The sequence below is a fragment of the Portunus trituberculatus genome, chromosome 46, assembly GCF_017591435.1.
Source record: "Portunus trituberculatus isolate SZX2019 chromosome 46, ASM1759143v1, whole genome shotgun sequence".
In the NCBI taxonomy this organism is placed as follows: domain Eukaryota; kingdom Metazoa; phylum Arthropoda; class Malacostraca; order Decapoda; family Portunidae; genus Portunus; species Portunus trituberculatus.
Genome location: NC_059300.1, coordinates 7462252 through 7483633, shown reverse-complemented (window position 1 = coordinate 7483633; position 21382 = coordinate 7462252). Strand labels below are relative to the sequence as shown.

Below are 21382 nucleotides of genomic sequence, written 5' to 3'. Positions count from 1 at the left end.
TTACGTAACACACCGCCCCAACACTGCTTTGGACTCGCAGTTAAGACTTATTGCTGTTTCAATCAATACAATACACGATGCTATACCTATTCCTAGCAATCTAGTAGTAGTAGTAGTAGTAGTAGTAGTAGTAGTAGTAGTAGTAGTAGTAGTAGTAGTAGTAGTTTTTCAATAGAACGATACAAATCTACAGTATCTATTTACAGTATTTAAGTACAATTTCTGGAGTACAATTTCTATCTTTTTCTTTTAAATAACTGTTCCCCCTTGGCAACAAAAAAGACATGTTTCATAACTGTGCTTCAAACTTTATGAAACAACACAAGTCAACCAGCCAGCCAGCTATACCAACCCTCCCAGATCACAACCACTACCACCACCACCACCACCACCACCAGCTATTCATTGTTGCCACCTTATGAAACACATCACGCTAACACTGCAATATCTTTTTTTTCAAACCAGTTTTAAGACACTAAATCGCTACTTAATTAAGCATCTAACTCTCTATAGTACTCGGAATATTCTTAACCTAACATCACCCATGACAAATCAACACTAACGATGAAGGAATTATTTTAACAGTCTTCCCATTTGAGTGTACTTGAAACTGCGAATTTACAGTAGACTTTTTTCACTTCCAAAGGTCCTTCCTCTCCCTTATATTACTCGATTACGTGGGAATTATCTGTCTCTTTAGCCTTAATCCCCCTCTGGGCATCACCTCTTACTCCGAGCTGCGCGGCGTCACCTTAATAATAGCCCTGTTAATGGGTCCTGTGTTCGTGTTCCTCCTCCTCCTCCTCCTCCTCCTCCTCCTCCTCTTACCTCATCATCCTTAATTCTGTCACCTTCACCTTCCCGCCCTTTCTCTGTTCCATTGTATCGCTATTTTGACTTCTGTTCGATTTGGTTACTGCTACTGTTCTCTCTCTCTCTCTCTCTCTCTCTCTCTCTCTCTCTCTCTCTCTCGTCGCCTCCTTAACTTAATATTCCATACTCACGTGGAGTCCGTCTGGCAGCAGTAGCGAGACCGGGAGGAGGAGGAGGAGGAGGAGGAGTAGAAGTGAGGTCCTACACTCAGCAGTACGCATGACATGATACTCACTTGAGGGACCTGCGCTGCGTGTTCCCTGTCAGTGGGGTTGTCGGGAGGAGCTTCCCATGAGAGCCGCGTCAGAGAGGGTGGTGGTGGTGGTGATAGTGGTGGTGGTGGTGGAAAGGGAAGGCGAACGGACTGAAGACTGAGCCGGGCAAGACGTGAGGCGTTGAGGCGAGACTGAGTTACGAGAGAAGCGATTCGGGTCTAAAGGTTCGCCGATGTGTGTTGGGGTGGGATGAGGTGAGGCGGTGTGTGGGTGGCGGTGTTGGTGGATGTGTGTGTGTGGGGGAGGAGGAATATTTACAGTCACACGTTTAGTAGAGGACACTTCTTTGTGCAGTCCAGGCAATTATAGTCATGTCATATATTTCATTGATATATACATTGCTGCCCCCTCTATTTACAATTTAACCCTAAACTTTGTAACCTAACCAAACTTACCATAAACAAGCCTAATCCAACATTTCATCTTTACCTCACCTCACCTAACCCACACAGCCCAACCGATCCTATGCAACACTAACAACCATGAATAAAAAAAAACAACACAAAATCAATTCCCGAAGAAGTAATAACAGCGACACACCCAAAAGAACCGCATATAACAAATCCTTGAGAGAGAGGGAGCGAAAAAATAACACCAAATATTGTGACGAGCGAATGTGGCGAGAGGGAAAACTGTAGCGACGGAGGGAAGTGCATTGCGTAAGGGCGGAGGTGAGGGGGAAGTAATAAGGGAGCACACAGGGGACGAGGCGAACCATGACAGACAGGGGGACGCAGGGAGGTGACGGGGACGCTGAGAGAGAGACAGAGGGGGAGGGCGAGCAGGTGAGGGACTGCTAGGGAGGCACTACTTTTATTTTCCGAGCCAGTGAAGCCCGTCATGCTCATTAACTCCAAATGGCACTCCGAGGCTAAGCTTCGAACCCTCCCTGGTGAAGCTCCGACCATCCTTCGAAAAGCTCCAGCCACTTGATTCAAATCCTTCTTCACACCAATAAAAGCTTCAAAGGTTCGCTAGTGTAAGTTTCGAACACCTAATGCAGTACAGCTTCAAATCAACACGGTGGAACTTCGGACTCGTTTGTGAGATAATCGTTCAGGTGTGTTAATAAGTGGTTTGTTTTGTCTATTTCCTTAATTAATGTGTGTGAAAATGAACAACAATGTAATATAAAAGAAAATCCAGTCAAGTTTTTAATTTTCTTCCCCTTTTTCTTCGTTTCTCATTTTTATTTTCTGCCATTCATCACTCCAACCTTCTCTCTCCCGTCTTCCCTCCTTCCTTCCCTCGCTCCATCTCTCACCCTTCCTCTCTCCGCTTTCACATTCATCGGGAAACATCAAATTAATCCCAGACAAAGGTATCTTCTCCCCTCAAAACCCGACCTTTTCACACCACACACACACACACACACACACACACACACACACCGTTTAATTCGTCCCCAAATGTCAGAAGTTGGTAATGCGTAGTTATGAGTGGCTGGCCTCGTCAAAACCTACACAACAAACTACACATATTTTTGAGTGTTGTTATTGTTGTTGTTGTTATTCCATGACAAGCATCCTAATCTGTTTTCATTCTCATCAGTCTAAAATACCAATTCTCTCTCTCTCTCTCTCTCTCTCTCTCTCTCTCTCTCTCTCTCTCTCTCTCTCTCTCTCTCTCTCTCTCTCTCATCTCTCCTACATTTCTTCTCACATCTCTCTCTACGTCTTTTCTTCTCCTTCATCATTTCTTCCATTCTATTCAAAGATGACCCCACCCAGTTTCTTCTCCTCCTCCTCCTCCTCCTCCTCCTCCTCCTCCTCCTCCTCCTCCTCCTCCTCCTCCTCCTCCTCCTCCTCCTCCCGCCAATGGCTACACAATGGTTTGGTCCGAATGTCTGGAGGGAACAAATCAAGAGATCAGGATGGAGGAGGGGAAGGAGAAGAGGGGAGTGAAGGAAGGGAGGCAAGTCTCGCCACTCCTCCCCTTTCTGGCTCCTTCCTAATTGAAAACGTCACCCCAGCATCACCTGTAATCACCTTTGACGGGGCGATGACTTAATTACGTCCCGCAGCACCGCCTCCCCTCGCCGTGGTGGTCAAGAGGGGTCAGATCACGTCGCCTTGGGTTACGTCAGGTTAGTTAGTCTTGCGGGAGTTGTCGTTATTTCTTCTCACCACTTTCCGGATATATTTCTGAATTGATTGCATTTTTTTTTACTGTTGTTACATTCATTATCTTTTTATCGTTATTATTATTAGTATCGCCTTGGTTAGTTAGTCTTGCGGGAGTTGTCATTACTTCTCAACACTTTCTAGATATGTTTCTGAATTGATTGATGCTTTCTTCTTTTTTTTTTACTGTTATTACATTATTATTTTATCGTTATTACTTTTATTATTATTATCATTATTTCCTGCTGTTCGTTTCCACTGGGTTAAGTGTGTTATGCCCCGATTCATGTTCTTAAACGCTCTGTCCTTTTCTCGGAAGTAATTTTCAAAGGCTATAAAGATGATCAGTCAGGGTATCAAGGGCACTTCTCACATTCAAGATGCAGAAGTTACTCAGGTTAACCTATCATAAGAATCATGAACGCATCCTCGAAAACCAGCCAATAATTTTCACTTCAGGCTTTAAAACGCAGCTGACATAAGGTTTCAGAATATAAATGCTTTGCGCTCAATTACAATTTTTCCATTATGCCCAAGAAAGTTTAAGTTTATGCAAGTGGAGAGAGAGAGAGAGAGAGAGAGAGAGAGAGAGAGAGAGAGAGAGAGAGAGAGAGAGAGAGAGAGAGAGAGAGAGAGAGAGAGGAAATAGAAGTTTTATAGGACTATACGTGGTCACTGAAATATAATTGAAATATACATTATGAGTCCTAAAAATACATGACTATAAAACATACAGGTCGATAAATCTGAAACATTTTGATCGACAGCAGACAATAAACGTTTTCAAATGATATTGAACTATACGTTAAGTCCGTCAAAATTTATGGTGAACAATAAACAAGTGGATCTGAATGAACTCTGATGGACGACGCGCCGGTAAAAGTCTGCAAAATGGAAATCGACAGTCAAATTTTCACAGTAAAGATTGATGAGGACTTCCCCTCGTGACGCTGGAGGTGTGAAGACTGCTTGCAATGTAACTTATGACCTAACTCTTTGATTTATGTGTTAATGCAATGACATAGTAGTACACTGATTTGAGTCCACATCATGGCAAGAGTTACTACAATGACTTTGTTCTATAATTTTTGAATTTATCTTATAACTTATAAATCATGACATCAGTTGACACATAATCAATGTCAGATATCATTATGCGTTCCATAAGTACTGTGTGCGTGTGTAACAGCTATATCTTACATATGACGTTTTCTTTCAAGCTCGTAGTTAATCTCTTTTATGACAACACGAAGAATTAGTCAGTTTGAAATAGTCCAATCAGTCAGAGATTACAACAACACTAATAAAAATGTATGGTGGACATTGCATTATGTAGAAAGACAAAGGGTGAACCGTGCACAGTACACAGCCACTTGTCATTTATACATTAACTTTTCAAACTTTGCATCCCTCCATTTTTCAACGAACCAGTCTACAAACGAACAAACAAACAAAGGACAAAAACTGCTGAACAAAATCCATCTATCTCCTACGTCACACACACACACACACACACACACACACACACACACACACACACACACACACACACAAAAAAAAAAGAAAGTAAGTTCTTACCACCAACACCTTCATATTTTCTTCATGTTTCCTTCTCCCCTCATCTTTCCACGAGGCAAAGATGAAAGGACGAGAAGGGCAAGGAAGGAAGAAGGGGAGAGAAGAGGAAAGGGAAGAAGAGATGGCGCGTGTGGGCAGAAGAGAGTCCCTTAAACTGTTCCATTACTAAAGTTTCCGCCTAAAACCTGCAAGTTGTGGGTTATCGAGGTGAGAGTTTGAGAGCCGGGAGAGGTGAGGGAGTTAATCTCTTGGGGCCACTGCAGCAGGAGGAAAATGAGGAGGAGGAGGAGGAAGAGGAGGAGGAAAAGGAGAAGGAAGAGGAGGAAGGGTCAGAATGAGGTATATTTTTGCCAAAGATCAGGAGGAGGAAAGGAGAAAATAAGAAAAAGTGCTAATATCTTCCACAGAAAGACAAAAAAGGTAAATGACACAGATACAGGAAAAAGGGAAAAAAGATTGAGAATGGAAAAAAAACCAAGTATTGAGGAAAGGTAAAGAAAATGTTAAGGGGAGAAGAAGAAAGGAAAAAGTTAGTAAAAGTGGAAGAAGGATGAAAGGAAGAAAAATTTTGATGCAGGGAGTTAAAAATGGGAAAGAGAAAAAGGAGAAAAAAAAAAAAGGGTGGTGTAAAGGCATGAAGGAAGAAGAGAAAAATGTACAGAAGGAAGGAATTAAGGTTGAGATGTCAGAGAAAGGAAAGAGGGAAGGGAAGGAGGGAAGGGGTGGCATAGTGCAGTAAGGCAAGGACGGAAGAGAGATAGAGAGAAAAAGAGAGAAAAAAAACGTGACAAAGCACAAGAACTGTCGAAGTGGAGAAGCAAGATGAGTGAACCAGTCAGAAGTGAACCAGTGAGAGAGAACCAGTGAGGGAAGTGAACCAATAAGAGAAGTCAATGAGTCACTTACGGAAAAGCTGCCAAAAACTTCAACACCTTCCAAGGGTCCACTCACTAATTTATCTCACACACACACACACACACACACACACACACACACACGATGTGGAAAAAAAATAAGAAAATAACAAAGAAAACTTCCAAAAATGCCACGAGAGAGAGAGAGAGAGAGAGAGAGAGAGAGAGAGAGAGAGAGAGAGAGAGAGAAAGAACTCAAAGGACTCCAAACCCAAGTCAAAAATGCATCACCACGAGGATGATTGAACGCGTCCTTCGCTTTCCCCTCTTTCCCTCCCTCCCTTACCCTCCTTCTCCTCCCTCCTCCAATATCCTTTTCCCCTCCTCTCCTCCCTTCCCCTCCCATCCCATCCCCTCCCCTCCTTCCCTTCGTCCCCTCCCATGAGTACGATCACACCATTCGTTTTTACTCTATTCATCCAACACTCTCTCTCTCTCTCTCTCTCTCTCTCTCTCTCTCTCTCTCTCTCTCTCTCTCTCTCTCTCTCTCATGTGGCATTTTTTTGGATTTTTCTTTGTTATCTTCTCATTTTTTCATATCGTGTGTGTGTGTGTGTGTGTGTGTGTGTGTGTGTGTGTGTGTGTGTGTGTGTGTGTGTGTGTGTGTGTGTGTGTGTGTGTGTGTGTGTGTGTGTTACCAACTAGTCTTGTTTGCCTTGGTATTTTGCTTCTTTACAATTACATTTCTTTCTTTTTAATGTTCTTTATATTCCTTTCATCACATTTTACTTTTGTCTACTTATTTTTCTCCGCAAACTTTATTCAATCTCTCTCTCTCTCTCTCTCTCTCTCTCTCTCTCTCTCTCTCTCAGTGGGTTCGAGATAAAAATACATTCAGATTCCACACAGAGATAAGCAGGATTTGGATCAGAGACAAGGCGGTGAAGGGGAGCAGCCTCAGTAGTCTTGTAGCGCATGTGGAGACGATACAAAGCTTTTACAGCCGGCTGGGTGGGAGCAGGAGCAGGGTGGCTGACAGATGGTGGATGTGCAAGTGTACGAGTAGATAACCATATAGGCTTGCTGGGAAATGCCTCTGAGTTGGTGTGTTGCATTAATGTTGTCTTCTTCTTTTGTGTTATGTTTCGTTGTGTGTGTGTGTGTGTGTGTGTGTGTGTGTGTGTGTGTGTGTGTGTGTGTGTGTGTGTGTGTGTGTGTGTGTTTTCTGCCTCTCATTTGTCTTCTTACAGTGTCTCTCCTCCTTCTTTTTTTGTCTATCAGACTATTTCTCTCTCTCTCTCTCTCTCTCTCTCTCTCTCTCTCTCTCTCTCTCTCTCTCTCTCTCTCTCTGTGTGTGTGTGTGTGTGTGTGTGTGTGTGTGTGTGTGTGTGTGTGTGTGTGTGTGTGTGTGTGTGTGTGTGTGTGTGTGTGTGTGTGTGTGTGTGTGTCTGTCTGTCTGTCTGTCTGTCTGTCTGTCTGTCTCACACACACACACACACACACACACACACACACACACACACACACACACACACACACACGCGTCTTTCTCCAAAACAGGTATTATGTATAACACCTGTCTTACTTATCACCTGTGCTTCCCCCCACAAACTTCACACCCCCATGAAGAACTGGAGCTGCAGGGAGAGAGGGAGGGAGGGAGGGAGGGATAGAGAGGGGAGAAAGAGCGGGATGGGGAGGCAAGGAAGGAGGGAAGATAAGCAAGAAGTGGAGGGAGGGAGCGAGGGAGCGAGGGAACGGGAGGAAGGAAGGAAGGAAGGAAGGAAGGGAAAAGGGGTGGAAAAAATATCTGACATTTATATTTATTACAGTGATAAATAGACCGTAGGTGGCGTTATTGGTGATAAATCCGTTTTTGGCGGAGGCTTGGGTCCTGTCCGGTCAGCGCTGAAGTCAGTTGAGGGAGGAGGGGAACGAGGAGGAGGAAGGAGATTTATGGAGGAGTGCAAGGAAGGGTAGGATGGAGAGGACGGTAGACAAAGAGAGCATGATGGATGGGCAATAGAGAAGGAAGCGTAAAACAGGAGAACTATTGCAGAGAGAGAGAGAGAGAGAGAGAGAGAGAGAGAGAGAGAGAGAGAGAGAGAGAGAGAGAGAGAGAGAGACTGTTCAGGATGGAGGAGCAGGTGCAGACAGAAACAAAACGCAAAACAAAATAAAAAAACATGACAGCTTTGAAACTACGAAAATGAATATTTGGACAGGGATGAAGAAATGTTGGAAGATCAGAGAGAGAGAGAGAGAGAGAGAGAGAGAGAGAGAGAGAGAGAGAGAGAGAGAGAGAGAGAGAGAGAGAAAGTCATCAGTCATGTAATCCAATGGGACTCGATTGTTCTATTTACTCTCCCTTTCCTCTCTCCCTATTTTCTTTTCCTCCCGTCCCTCTCCCTCTCCCTCTCCCTCTCCCTCTCTCTCTCCTTCAGCCCTTCATTAACATATACATAAAAACGATGAAGGGGGACGATGACAGACAATAAACATTGACAGAAAGAAAAACAAGAGAAAAATTTATATATAACGAGGTGTGTGTGTGTGTGTGTGTGTGTGTGTGTGTGTGTGTGTGTGTGTGTGTGTGTGTGTGTGTGTGTGTGTGTGTGTACAAATATTCAAACGGTAATAGATGGAAGGACAAAAATACAAGGAGGAGGAGGAGGAGGAGGAGGAGGAGGAAAATGGGGAGAAGGAGAAGGAGAGGAGAAGGAAAAGGAAAAGGAAAAGGAGAAGAGAAGAGAAGGCGAAAGAGGAGAGGAGAAGGAGAAGGAGAAGGAAAAGGAAAAGGAGAGGAATAGGAAAAGAAAAAGGAGAAGGAGAAGGAGGAGGAGGCGATGGAGATTACCTGTACCGTTTGGCCTGCAGAGCTGTGGTGAGGACGCCGATGTTGCTTACCTGGAGGAAGAAAGAAAACAATGCTACAATTACACACTTCAAACGAACCTATCAGTCGAAGTACATTCTGATCGCTACATTTCACCGCCTCAATAACAAACATTAACCCCTTCAATACTGAGACACATTTCTACCATGAGATTAGACCATTTTATTCTCATTAGGAAGGGTCTATGGAGGTCAGGAGATTAATGGCCACAGTCTTCACTATTTCAATGCCCCTACATGAGTTTCTGACGCATAAATAGAAATGAAAGCAAAAAAAAATATACATAAAAACTAAGAAATCTACGCTCGTATACCATATTGAAAACATGAATAGAAAATCAAAAAGATAACGACGACCGAAAAAAAATATAAAGGGTAGAAATAATAAATGCAGGAAACAAAGAAAATGCCAAGAGCTAGAAAGAATGAGAGTCAATATAGAGATTAAGAGTCGCTAGTGAGAATGAGAGCAGCTAGAGTGAGTGAAAGTGCGTGAGAGTGAGGAGAGGAGCGGAAACTAAGGTGGAGAAGGAGCAGGAGAGGAGAGACCCGGCAGGAATGAACCCAAATTGAGCAATAAACACAGCAACAATTGGCGTGCGGGCAAACAAGTTCTCCAGGGAAAATACTGTTGGCAACAATGTTAGGAAGGCAATCTGTGCGCGGCGCCCTGACAGCCTTACACTGACGGAGGGGCGGCCGATGGGGATGGCGGGGCGAGGCGGGACGGGACGGGACGGGGCGTGGCGTGTGGGTGGGGGCTGTGTATGGAGACTGGGGGGAGAACAAGCGAGGTTGTTAGTGAAAGGTGGGTGGGTGTGTGGGAGGAATGTGTGGAGGGGTAGACGGTGATGGGGAGTAAGGAACACGGGGGAAGTGGAGAGGGGGGAGTAATAGCATTCGTAAGCCCCTTGACACCTCTGCCCAATTCCAAAACTATCACCCCTCACTCCTCTGACCCGTGACTCTCCCCTCTACACCCCCTCATCTCCTCCTCCCCTTTTCTACCCCTGTACACTATGATCCTCCACACTCCCAGTATGCACCCCTAATCCTCCTCCCTTCTCCCCTCCCCGATCTCCCCTCTCCCCTGTCCCCCTCTACCTGCCTCTACCCCACCTCCTGTTTTTTCCCCTCCCCTCCTCAGCTTTCTGGCGGCTTGCAGGTGCGTGGCTGGGAATAAAATAATGGTAATCGCATAAAAGGCATTCCAATACCTTACGTGTACTCATGAGAAAATGTGCACCCGGCTGAGGGGACACGCAATCTCTCTCTCTCTCTCTCTCTCTCTCTCTCTCTCTCTCTCTCTCTCTAGGAGTTTTTGGTGAGGCAGTATTTTATTTTTCTTTTGAAAGTTTTGGCGTTTTCACACAGACTACTACTACCACTACTGCTGCTACTACTACTACTACTACTACTACTACTACTACTACTACTACTACTACTACTACTACTACTACTACTACTACTACTACTACTACTACTACTACTACTACTACTACTACTACTACTACTATTCCTACTGCTACTATTACTACTACAGCAGTCGCAAATACACGTCTCCCTTTAACACACACACACACACACACACACATAGAGATGGACTGCGCGCTCCGATTGATGGCGAAAACACGTGTAAAAATAGAGGCGATGCTGTGATTCGGACGTTTGAGTGCAGGGCTTGCGTGTGTTGGGCTTCTGTGTGGATCAGCTCCGATGGTGGTGGTGGTGGTGGTGGTGGTGGGTAAAAAACTAAACAAAAAATAATAATACTGAAAAAAAATGGAGGGATAGGTCAGGGTACCGGAATGAAAAATGAAACAGCGATACTCGATTGGAAAATATTGTGAAGCGAAGCATTTTTTTCTCTCTCGTCTGGTATTTTTTTTTTCATGCATGTGTAAAGGGAGGGAGATTTTTTATTATTATTATTATTTTTTTACAAATATATGATATAGATACGCATATCTTATAGTTTAATCTGGCGGTGTTCAATGGTGTTATGAGGGAGGGGGTGCAAGGGGAGGGGGGGCTGGATTGGGGACCGGGGGGGAGAGAAAAGAATGATATCATGAATTTTGAATATGTGTGTGTGTGTGTGTGTGTGTGTGTGTGTGTGTGTGTGTGTGTGTGTGTGTGTGTGTGTGTGTGTGTGTGTGTGTGTACTTTTACGTAATCCCATGGCAACAAAAACAAATTGAAAACGCTAAAAAAAAATTATTTGCAATAGATATACTAAGGCCAATAATCCTAAATATGTATGTATACATGCATGTATGTATGTATGTATGTATGTATGTATGTATGTGTGTATGTGTATTTATGTATTTAAGTATGTATGATTAAAGAAATAAACTGTGTGGTTAAAGATACTGCAAACACGAGCATCATAGAACACTTTTATGTATGTATGTATGTATGTATGTATGTATGTATGTGAGTATGTATATAAGTATGCATCAGGAAAAAGTAGGGAGGCGTAATCCATCCAATAGCGCAGAGTGGCTGTGAATCACGTGATGTAAACAAGAGTGCCTCGAGGCGTTCCTTTGGCGGGAAGACGAGGAGCCGAGGAGGGCCTGAAGGGAGAGAGGGAGAGGGAAGAAGAGGAGAGAGAGAGAGAGAGAAGGAGAGCGTGGGGGGAAGCGAGGAGGGTGTATCAGGATTATGCAAATGAAGCGTGTGACAAAGAGGAACAAAAACTTGACATCCTCGTAGCTCCTAGCAAAGCCCTTACTACAACAACAACAACAACAACAACAACAACAACAACAACAACAACAACAACAACAACAACAACCCTAATGATAATACCTTCAACAACGAAAAGAGGAAAAATTACGATCACTAGCAAGAACAACGAAAACAGCAACAAAACAAGACAGACTAAAAAAAAAAAAATGTTGATAATAATAGTAACACTACCAATATTAGCAAAAAAAAAAAAAAAAACTAAGACAATTTTCACCACTACTACTACTACTATCACCACCACCACCACCACCACCACCACAACAACAACAACAACAACAACAAATATTCACCACCTACTCGAAGATACGCACGCAACACACACTGCAACGAGAGAGAGAGAGAGAGAGAGAGAGAGAGAGATTTATTCAGACTTATTAAAAGTTTGAGGACCAGCGGCTAACTTGATATGAGTTTTGTCGGTCTCCTGCCTCTCGTTCAAGACTCTCTCTCTCTCTCTCTCTCTCTCTCTCTCTCTCTCTCTTTCTTAGGATTTCAGGGTTTTTCTCTCCATGTCAATATTCCTTGTACACTTGTATCCTCCTCCTCCTCCTCCTCCTCCTCCTCCTCCTCCTCCTCCTCCTCCTCCTCCTCCAACTCCTTTTCTTCCCCTTCACCCTTTTCCCTTTACGTAATATTTTTTTCCACATCATTACATCTTCCATTGAATTTTTCTCCTTACTAATACTGACTTCCTTTCCTTCTCCCTTCCCCCATTCTCTCCCTCCTCCCTGTCTACCCCCCCCCCAACACACTTCTCCACCTCCCTATCTGTTTGTCCCTCCATTCCACCCGTTTCCCTCCATCTTCCCTCCGTTTGTGCTTCCCTTTCCCTCCCTGTCCCTCCCATCCCTTTCTCTCCTTCCTCTCTCTCTCTCTCTCCCCCCCTTTATGTCTGTCCCTGGCGAAGTATTCCTCCTCCAGCGTCCTCGTGGGGATTCCTAGAGGCCCTTCAGTGTACCCGCAGCTCCTCCAGCCTGAATAAGTGAAGAGGAGGAGGAGGAGGAGGAGGAGGAGGAGGAGGAGGAGGAGGAGGAGCATAGTTGGTGTTATGTACGTACCCTTCCCTTTTTTTTTTAGCTTCCTCCTCTCTCTCTCCTCTTCCTTAAGCTTCCTTCCCTACCTTTTTCCTTCTTCCTTCTTTCTTCTTCCTTGCTCCTCCCTTTCCCCTCTTCCTTAAGTTTCCTTTCCTTCCCCCTTTCCTTCTTCCTTCTTTCTTGTTACTTGCTCCTCCCTCTCTCCTTTTCCTTAAGCTTTCTTTCCTCCCTCTTTCCTTCTTCTTCCTTCTTTCTTCTTTCTTGTCTTCTTAACTCCTTTTTTCTCTTTTTTTTTTTTGCCTTTCTGCCCGTTTACTTCTTCCTTTTCTCTCTTATTTTTCCTCACCTTCATTTTCTTCCTTCTTTCCTTTTTTCTTCTTCCTCCATTTTGTCCTTCTCCTTCACTGACTCACTCACTCCCTCTTCCCTTCTTTAGCCATCTGGCACAAATCTCTCTCTCTCTCTCTCTCTCTCTCTCTCTCTCTCTCTCTCTCTCTCTCTCTCTCTCTCTCTCTCTCTCTCTCTCTCTCTCATTGACATGGTAGCATTTTAAAGAACCATTATACACTTTGTCACATGTGAAAGATGGATTGAGGGTGGCCTGCTGTGACGGGGAGAGAAGACAGAGGGGAGACAAAAAGGGAGAGGAGAGAGAGAGAGGGAGAGAGGGAGAGGTACACAGGACTCTCCCTCAGGCGTCTAAGTCTCTTCAAACAGTATTCATGTCTGGCTGAGAATTCATTATCGATTTATTGAGTCCTTGTATAGATGAAACCAGGGGGAGCTGAGAGAGAGAGAGAGAGAGAGAGAGAGAGAGAGAGAGAGAGAGAGAGAGAGAGAGAGAGAGAGAGAGAGAGAGAGAGCGTGTGTGTATGGCAAATATCTTAATGCAAAAGAGATGAAGGGATGTTCTGAGGAAGGGAAAGGGAGAGAGGGAGAGGGAGAGGGACAGATGGAGGGAGAGAGGGAGAGGAGGAGGAGGAGGAGGGGAAAAATATTAGAGGAGGCCCAGGTGGGTATAAAAAATATGTCCCACTAAGAGTACTATGAGCTTAGGAAGTTAATTATGAAGTTTACAAAGAGGGGTACAGTTCTCTCTCTCTCTCTCTCTCTCTCTCTCTCTCTCTCTCTCTCTCTGATCGTCTTACTCAAACATCATTATTCACTCTCCCTACCTTCCCTTTGGTTTCTTCTTTTCACTACACTAATTATCCAAGATTTCTCTATTTACTTGCTTTCCCCTTCATTATATTCTTCCCCTTCCTTACTCTCATTCATCGGTCCCCTCTCCTCACCCATTTATTGCCTTTATCCATTACTCCTTCTTCTGTTTGATCTTTCCTTTATAATTCTCTACTAGTTTAATTTTTTTCTCTTACGTTGTTCACCTAATTAACCTCTTCAGTGCTGGGATATATTTTTACCATGAGTTTTATGTGTGATTAGACGATATTATTGACATTAGGAAGGGTTTATGGAGGTTAGGAGATTAATGGTCAGGGTCTTCACTATTCTAATCCTTACATAAGTTTCTCAAGTTGCATAAAATCACCAAATAGGAGGTAGCATGAATGTGAAAATGCGCCATATGGTACTGAAGGGGTTAAGAAGTGCAGGAGAGCTGGGCTTCACTATTTATCCTGCGTGGTTATCAGTGTCTCGTTCTTCCTTTGTGTTCGTCAGTGCAATCAGGTTTTCGTAATAATGTATCTTTGTATCTTTATCTTACGTTATCTTTCGCAGCCTTCACTGATAGCGTGGTGCATACTGATTGTTTCTCCTTTTTTTTCTGTTTCCTCCTTCGTTTATTTTTCTAGTTCTTTTCTTTTTTCATATTTGTTGAGTTACCCTGTGAATGTTCTCTCTCTCTCTCCTAACCTGCTTCTTAGGTAATAGCAACGCACATTTACATTCTCCCATAGGAACTAATTACATCTAACAACAAGAGTTATTTAATAAAGACTGGGATTAGGACAGAACAATGAAGCTTTAAAAATACAAAACAAGTAAATAAAGAATAAAAAAAAAAAATATCAGCCCGAACAGGGACTCGAACCCTGGACCGTTAGGTTAAAAGCCTAACGCTCTACCGACTGAGCTATCCGGGCTCATACTATTATTAGGTTTCCAATACGTCAGAAACTTAATTTTTCTTTTGTTTTTTGTCATTGTTTTCTTTTATTGTTACTTATCCTGTCGTTTCCTTTCATGTTTATATCTATCGCTATTTTCTCTCCTCCTCATCATCACCATCATTTCTTTTGTCTTCATTTCCACAGTCACATTTTTTTTTCCTAATCCGTTAATTCTTCATAATCTTCATCTATTATTCTTTACTGGTCCAATTACATCTTCTCTCCTCCATTCCTCATCTACTTTCCCCTTTATTTTCCTCTCTTTCCCTTTTCCTTTCGTTTTCTTTTTTCTATTACACTATCGTCCTTTACATTTCTCTCTCTATCTTCTATCCTCTTATTTTCCCTTCACCTCCTTTCTTCTCCACTTTTCTTTCTTCCTCCCTTCCCTTTATCCACTCCTCTTAAGTCCAATCTTCCTCTGTATCCTTCCTTTTCTCTTCAATCCTTTCCTTTTCGCTCTACCTCCTCTCTCCTCCACCTACTCTTCCACCTTCTCTCTCTCTCTCTCTCTCTCTCTCTCTCTCTCTCTCTCTCTCTCTCTCTCTCTCTCTCTCTCTCTCTCTCTCCCTCCTGTCCCAACCCACTCAGCTCTGCGTCTAAACAAAAACAGACTTCTGGGGTTAAGAGTGTTTAAAGCCACCTGGGGAGAGAGAGAGAGAGAGAGAGAGAGAGAGAGAGAGAGAGAGAGAGAGAGAGAGAGAGAGAGAGAGAGAGAGAGAGAGTGTGTGTGTGTGTGTGTGAGTGAGTGAGTGAGTGAGTGAGTGAGTGAGAGACTGTGTGTGAGTGAGGAGGAGGAGCAGGTGAAAAACACTAAAGAAAAGAGGGAGGAGGGATGAAGGTAATGGGGGTGTGAGAAGTAGAGAGAGAGAGAAAGATACGAAGGAAAAAAGTAGCTGAGAGAGAGAGAGAGAGAGAGAGAGAGAGAGAGAGAGAGAGAGAGCTAGTGCTGTCTGGCGTCTTCTTTTTATCAATTAAGAAGAGTGATGCGAAGTGAGAGCTGCTTAGCTTCTCCTCAATTACCACGGCTACCTTCATTTTTTGGCACTCCTCCTCCTCCTCCTCCTCCTCCTCCTCCTCTTCTTCTTTTTCCTCATCCTCTTTATCCTCCTCCTTCTCCTTTCTCCATGCCAACTTCTTTCGGTATTTCTTTCTCATCATACCACCACTACCACTACCACCACCACCACCACCACCACCACCACCATCCTCCTCCTCCTCCTCCTCCTCCTCCTCCTCCTCCTCTTCTTCTTGTTCCTCCTCCTCCTTTTTCTATCACTCCATTCTCCCCCACAAACGCTACAATGTAAAAATGCGAAACTTTTTTTTCTCTCTTTTTTTTCCTTTCTCTCTTTCTTTCTCCTTCAACGTGAGGAATCTTACAAATGAGGATTTAAGGTGGGAGTTTCTTCATTGTTTATATTTTTCTTCAATTTTTTTTTTTCTCTTTTCCTTTTTTTCTATTATTCGCTTCGCTGTGATTTTTACGTCTCTAAATTCTAAAGGATATTATTCTCTCATTCTAAGATTTGATGCATTTTTCTTTTATTTGTAATGGTGAAGTATAAGAAGTCTCTCTCTCTCTCTCTCTCTCTCTCTCTCTCTCTCTCTCTCTCTCTCTCTCTCTCTCTCTCTCTCTCTGTCCTTCATTATCTCCTCACTCACCTCTGCCTCGCCTTTACAAGTAACTGCCAGACTTAAAACTTTAAAACGACTCATTTTTCCTCGAGAACTCCCAAGGCATCACTCAGCCCTGCCTTCACGACACAGTACTTCCTTCCTTCCTTCCTTCCTTCTTTCCTTACTTCCCTCCACCTCCTTCACCTCTCCTTCCCCCAAGCCAACCCTTCACTCACTCCTCCATTTTTCCTTCTTCCTCCCTCATTTCTATGCATATCTTCTTGTCATTATCCATCCCTTCACCTCTTCATCCTTTCTTTCCACTTCTCTATCTTCTTTACATCTATCGTTTTTTTTCCTTCATCTCTTTTTTTTCTTTTCTCTCCTTTTTCCCTCCTGTCTTCCCATTCCTTCATTCGTCATCCTTCCAATCTGTTCATTTCTCCATCTCTTCTTTTTCTTCAATTTTCCTTTCCTTCCTTCAATAACAGTGTTTTCTTCCATTTCTTCACCTCTTCCCTATTCCCTCCCTTCTCCACCACCTCCACTTCTGCAGCTAAACCTCCCCCCTGTCTTGCCTCCATCTTCCCCAGTCCTTCCTCGCTTCCAGGCAGACAAAGGAGCAGCAGCAGAGACAGACAGACAGACAGACGAAGACAATAGGCTCTTCCTTCGTCGTCTGTTTAGGAACGTCGCTGGATGTCACACACACACACACACACACACACACACACACACACACACACACACACACAGACGCAATCGTACAAAAGGTAAACATAAAGAGAGGAATAGAAAAGAAGAAGAAGGAAGAGTAGCTTAAAAATGGGGAATAAAATGGAGGAAGCTCTGATCGAAAAGGCAATATGGCTGCAGAAAAGGAGGAGGAGGAGGAGGAGGATGGTCCCAATACTGGTAGCTGGAGGAGGCTTGTGAGAAAGACGAGTGTTTGAGTGTCACTTTTTTGTCTTTAATCGAAGTCTCTCTCTCTCTCTCTCTCTCTCTCTCTCTCTCTCTCTCTCTCTCTCTCTCACCAACTTCGTCTTGCTTTGTCTTCATAGTACCAACTCTTCTTGCCCCCTACCCCTCCTCTCTCTCTCTCTCTCTCTCTCTCTCTCTCTCTCTCTCTCTCTCTCTCTCTCTCTCTCTGTGCTTCCTCTTCCAAATACTTCTCACAATGCTCCTACCCAGAAATTCAAACCCCTGCCCCCCCTTCCCACTACCTCGCGCCTTTCCCAGCCAACCACCCACGCCCCGCCCCGCCTCCGTCACCCCCTCCAGCCTTCCTTGCTTCTGACACGGCCTCTTCAGGAGCTTATTGTCACCGAGTAGAAAGATTTTTCCATCAAGAGACTATTTTTAGTGTCTTAATGACCGTGATGGAGGTGGAGGAGGAGGAGGAGGAGGAATGATTTTAGAGGTGCAATTTTCCAATCTCTCTCTCTCTCTCTCTCTCTCTCTCTCTCTCTCTCTCTCTCTCTGTGTGTGTGTGTGTGTGTGTGTGTGTGTGTGTGTGTGTGTGTGTGTAATTCACCACCACGGTCGTCTGCCCAGCCAGTCTTCCCCATTACGGAGCGAGCTCAGAGCTCATAGACCGATCTTCGGGTAGGACTGAGACCACAACACACTCCACACACCGGGAAAGCGAGGCCACAACCCCTCGAGTTACAACCCATACCTATTTACTGCTAGGTGAACAGGGGCTACACATTAAGAGGTTTGCCCATTTGCCTCGCCGCTTCCCGGGATTCGAACCTGGACCCTCTCGATTGTGAGTCGAGCGTGCTAACCACTACACTACGTGTGTGTGTGTGTGTGTGTGTGTGTGTGTGTGTGTGTGTGTGTGTGTGTGTGTGTGTGTGTGTGTGTGTGTGTGTGTGTGTGTGTGTGTGTATCTTTCTGCCTGTCTATCTCTATCTTCATGTCTATGTTTGCTATCTATCAGCATGCCTCTCTCTCTCTCTCTCTCTCTCTCTCTCTCTCTCTCTCTCTCTCTCTCTCTCTCTCTCTCTCTCTCATACCCCTTTCTAAGCCGAATTTATGCCACTGTTTTGACTCCCACACATAAACATCCCTTTATCATGCTGTTTTCACCGCCACCCTCTCCCCTCCCACACCTTGATCACCCCTCCTCCCACACCTGACTCACTCCCGTCTCACCCCAAAGGACCTATCACAGTGACACTCCTATCTTCGTCGGCCCTTCCCCTGAAACGCCCTCACCTTTATAACACCACTGTCTCCATTACCTGTTCCCTTCACCACCTGATGTCTTCTGGAGAAACACTTAGGCTTGTAATGCTTGTTCTCTTGTTCTTGTTTGTCTTCTTTCTTTCCTTTTTTCTGTTTTTTTCTTCTTTTTTATTTTCGTTTTTCTATTTCTGTTAATTCTTCGTTTTTATTTTATTTCTTCATTTTTTTTCTTCTCTTCCTTAGTTGACTTGTACTTCTTGTTTTCTTGTCCTTCTTTGTCTTCTTTCTTCCCTTTTTCTTCATTTTTTTTCTTGTTTTTCTTCTTTTTTATCATCTTGGTTTTTTTATTTGTTAATTTTTCGTTTTTCTTTTTTTCTTCATATTTTTCTTCTCTTCCTTAGCTGACTTGTACTTCTTGTTCTCTTGTCCTTGTTTCTCTTCTTTCTTCCCTTTCCTTTTTTATCTCCTTTTCTTAATCTTCATCTTTTTATTTATTTCTATTATTTTTTCTTCTTTTCATCTTTTCTTTTCTGTTTTATCTTCTTTTATTCATTTCTATTATTTTTTTCTTCTTTTCATCTTTTTCTCTCCCTTTTATCTTTTTTATTCATTTCTATTAATTTATCTTCTTTCTCTTTTTTCTTCTTCTTCTTTCGTTTTCCTTTGTTCTCTTACGTTGCTGTGATTCCTCATTTGTTTTGTTTTTGTTTTTCTCCTTTCCATCTTGTTTTTCTTTTCTTATTTTAATTTCTGTTCCTTCTCTTTTTATTTACCCATTTGTTTATTTGTTTTTCATTTTCATTTCTGTTCCTTCTTCTTTTTTAATTTACCCATTCGTAATAATTATACTGCTGTTTGTGTTCCCTTTGTGTTTTATCGTCAACCACCACCACTACTACTACTACTACTACTACTACTACTACTACTACTACTACTACTACTACTACCACTACTACCACAGCCACATCTTTATATTCCTCCCCTTCCTTCTCCCTCATCCCACCGCCCTCTACTACTCAAGATCACCTCTCATAGCATCCCTCCCTCTCCCTCTCTCTCTCTTACTCTCCCTCATCGCTCTCCGTTACACCTGGGAGAGTTAACATTCCCCGTCACACACCTGAGCGCACCGCCACCTGCTGTACTCTCCCACCCCTCTTCCTCTTCCTCTCACTCTCATCATCTAGTCTAGTCCCTATGTTTTCTCCCTCATCTCTCCCTCTTGTCCACCTGTTCTCTCTCTCTCTCTCTCTCTCTCTCTCTCTCTCTCTCTCTCTCTCTCTCTCTCTCTCTCTCTCTCTCTCTCTCTTTCTCTTCCTTCCTCTTCCTCTTCCTTTTCCTCTTGCTCTTCCTCCACTTCCTCTCCTCCTCCTCCTCCGTCAGTAATACAGAACAGGCGAGTTTGTTGAGTGTTTCCATTAAGAGGAAAAGTCGTGATGTGTGTGTGTGTGTGTGTGTGTGTGTGTGTGTGTGTAATTCACCTCGGTCGCCTGCTGGTCACCCAGCCAGTCTTCCCCATTACGGAGCGAGCTCAGAGCTCATAGACCGATCTTCGGGTAGGACTGAGACCACATCAACACACAACACACACCAGGAAAGCGAGGCCACAACCCCTCGAGTTACATCCCGTACCTATTTACTGCTAGGTGAACAGGGGCCACACATTAAGAGGCTTACCCGTTTGCCTCGCCGCTTACCGGGACTCGAACCCGGGCCTCTCGATTGTGAGTCGAGCGTGCTAACCACTACACTACGCAGTGTGTGTGTGTGTGTGTGTGTGTGTGTGTGTGTGTGTGTGTGTGTGTGTGTGTGTGTGTGTGTGTGTGTGTGTGTGTGTGTGTGTGTGTGTGTGTGTGTGTGGGACGTTACCTGTGTGTCGCACCTGGCTGGATCACTCGCCTGGCAACCCTTACCTGTGGATCAAGAGAGGAAAAAACCATGAGTAATCTTGAACAAATAAACTTGATGTAGAATGTCTGACCTTCACAACTCACCTTTTTTTTTTCATTACATTTTTTTCAAGTAATTCTATCATAAATAAATATGTATAAATACTCATAAATAGATAAACAAATAAATATACAGTTAGTACAATAGTGAAGTCACCTTTAAAACAAATAAATGGACAAATAGATGAAGACATGAATGAATATATAAAAATGCAATTGTCATTTTATCTAGATAGTGTAAGAAAAAAAACATTGATAACCTTGAACACACAAGATATACCCCTATTACAACAACTACTACTTCAACTACTACTACAACTACTACTACTGCTGCTACTACTACTACTACTACTACTACTACTACTACTACTACTACTATAATAATAATAATAATAATAATAATAATAATAATAATAATAATAACAACAACAACAACAACAGTACATAAAAATACACAGACATACTAAATGAAACGTGTCAGATTAAACACACACACACACAAAAAAAAAGGAAAAAAAGTCTCTGGATGAAAAATGAGCCAGCAAGTAGCAAGTAAGGCGGAGGCGCGGCGGGCAAACAGAAGTGTGTGCTGTGAATATTTTTGGAGTCATCAGGGTAATGAACGAAGCTTGCATGAATCGCACCTTCCGTGACTGGGAATGAATCTGAGAGCATTAATTACCCTAATGTAAAAAGCCAAGCACAGGGGGAGTATATTAGCATTAGCATTATCTTCTTTGTTTGTTGATGTTGTTGTTGTTGTTGTTGTTGTTGTTGTTGTTATTACTACTACTATTATATTATTATCATTATTATTATAATTTTATTATTACATTATTATCATTCTTAATACTATTATAATTCTTTTATTGTTATTATTATTATCACCTTCATAAATACTACTACTGCGACTACTACTACAGCTGCTACAAGAACAACAACAACAACAACAACAACAACAACAACAACAACAACAACAACAACTACTACTACTACTACTACTACTACTACTACTACTACTACTGCTGCTGCTGCTGCTGCTGCTGCTGCTGCTGCTGCTGCTGCTGCTGCTGCTGCTGCTGCTGCTGCTGCTGCTGCT

At 43.2% G+C, this 21382-nt stretch overlaps 1 protein-coding gene and 1 non-coding gene across 5 annotated transcripts in view; both read right to left on the bottom strand.

The window, feature by feature from the left end:
- LOC123520344 (protein sprint-like) overlaps nucleotides 1-21382 on the bottom strand; it is a 392138-nt gene that overhangs the window by 80047 nt on the left and 290709 nt on the right. For 2 of the 4 annotated variants that reach the window (XM_045282573.1, XM_045282572.1), the window contains exon 1: nucleotides 1109-1275. The exons of the other annotated variants lie outside the window; for them this stretch is intronic. The gene's annotated coding sequence lies outside the window, so the exon portion shown is untranslated. Of the gene's footprint in view, nucleotides 1-1108; nucleotides 1276-21382 lie in introns of those variants that run through there. 4 annotated transcript variants of the gene reach the window in all.
- Trnak-uuu lies at nucleotides 14422-14494 on the bottom strand. Its single transcript has one exon. It is a non-coding gene; the product is annotated as a tRNA-Lys (tRNA).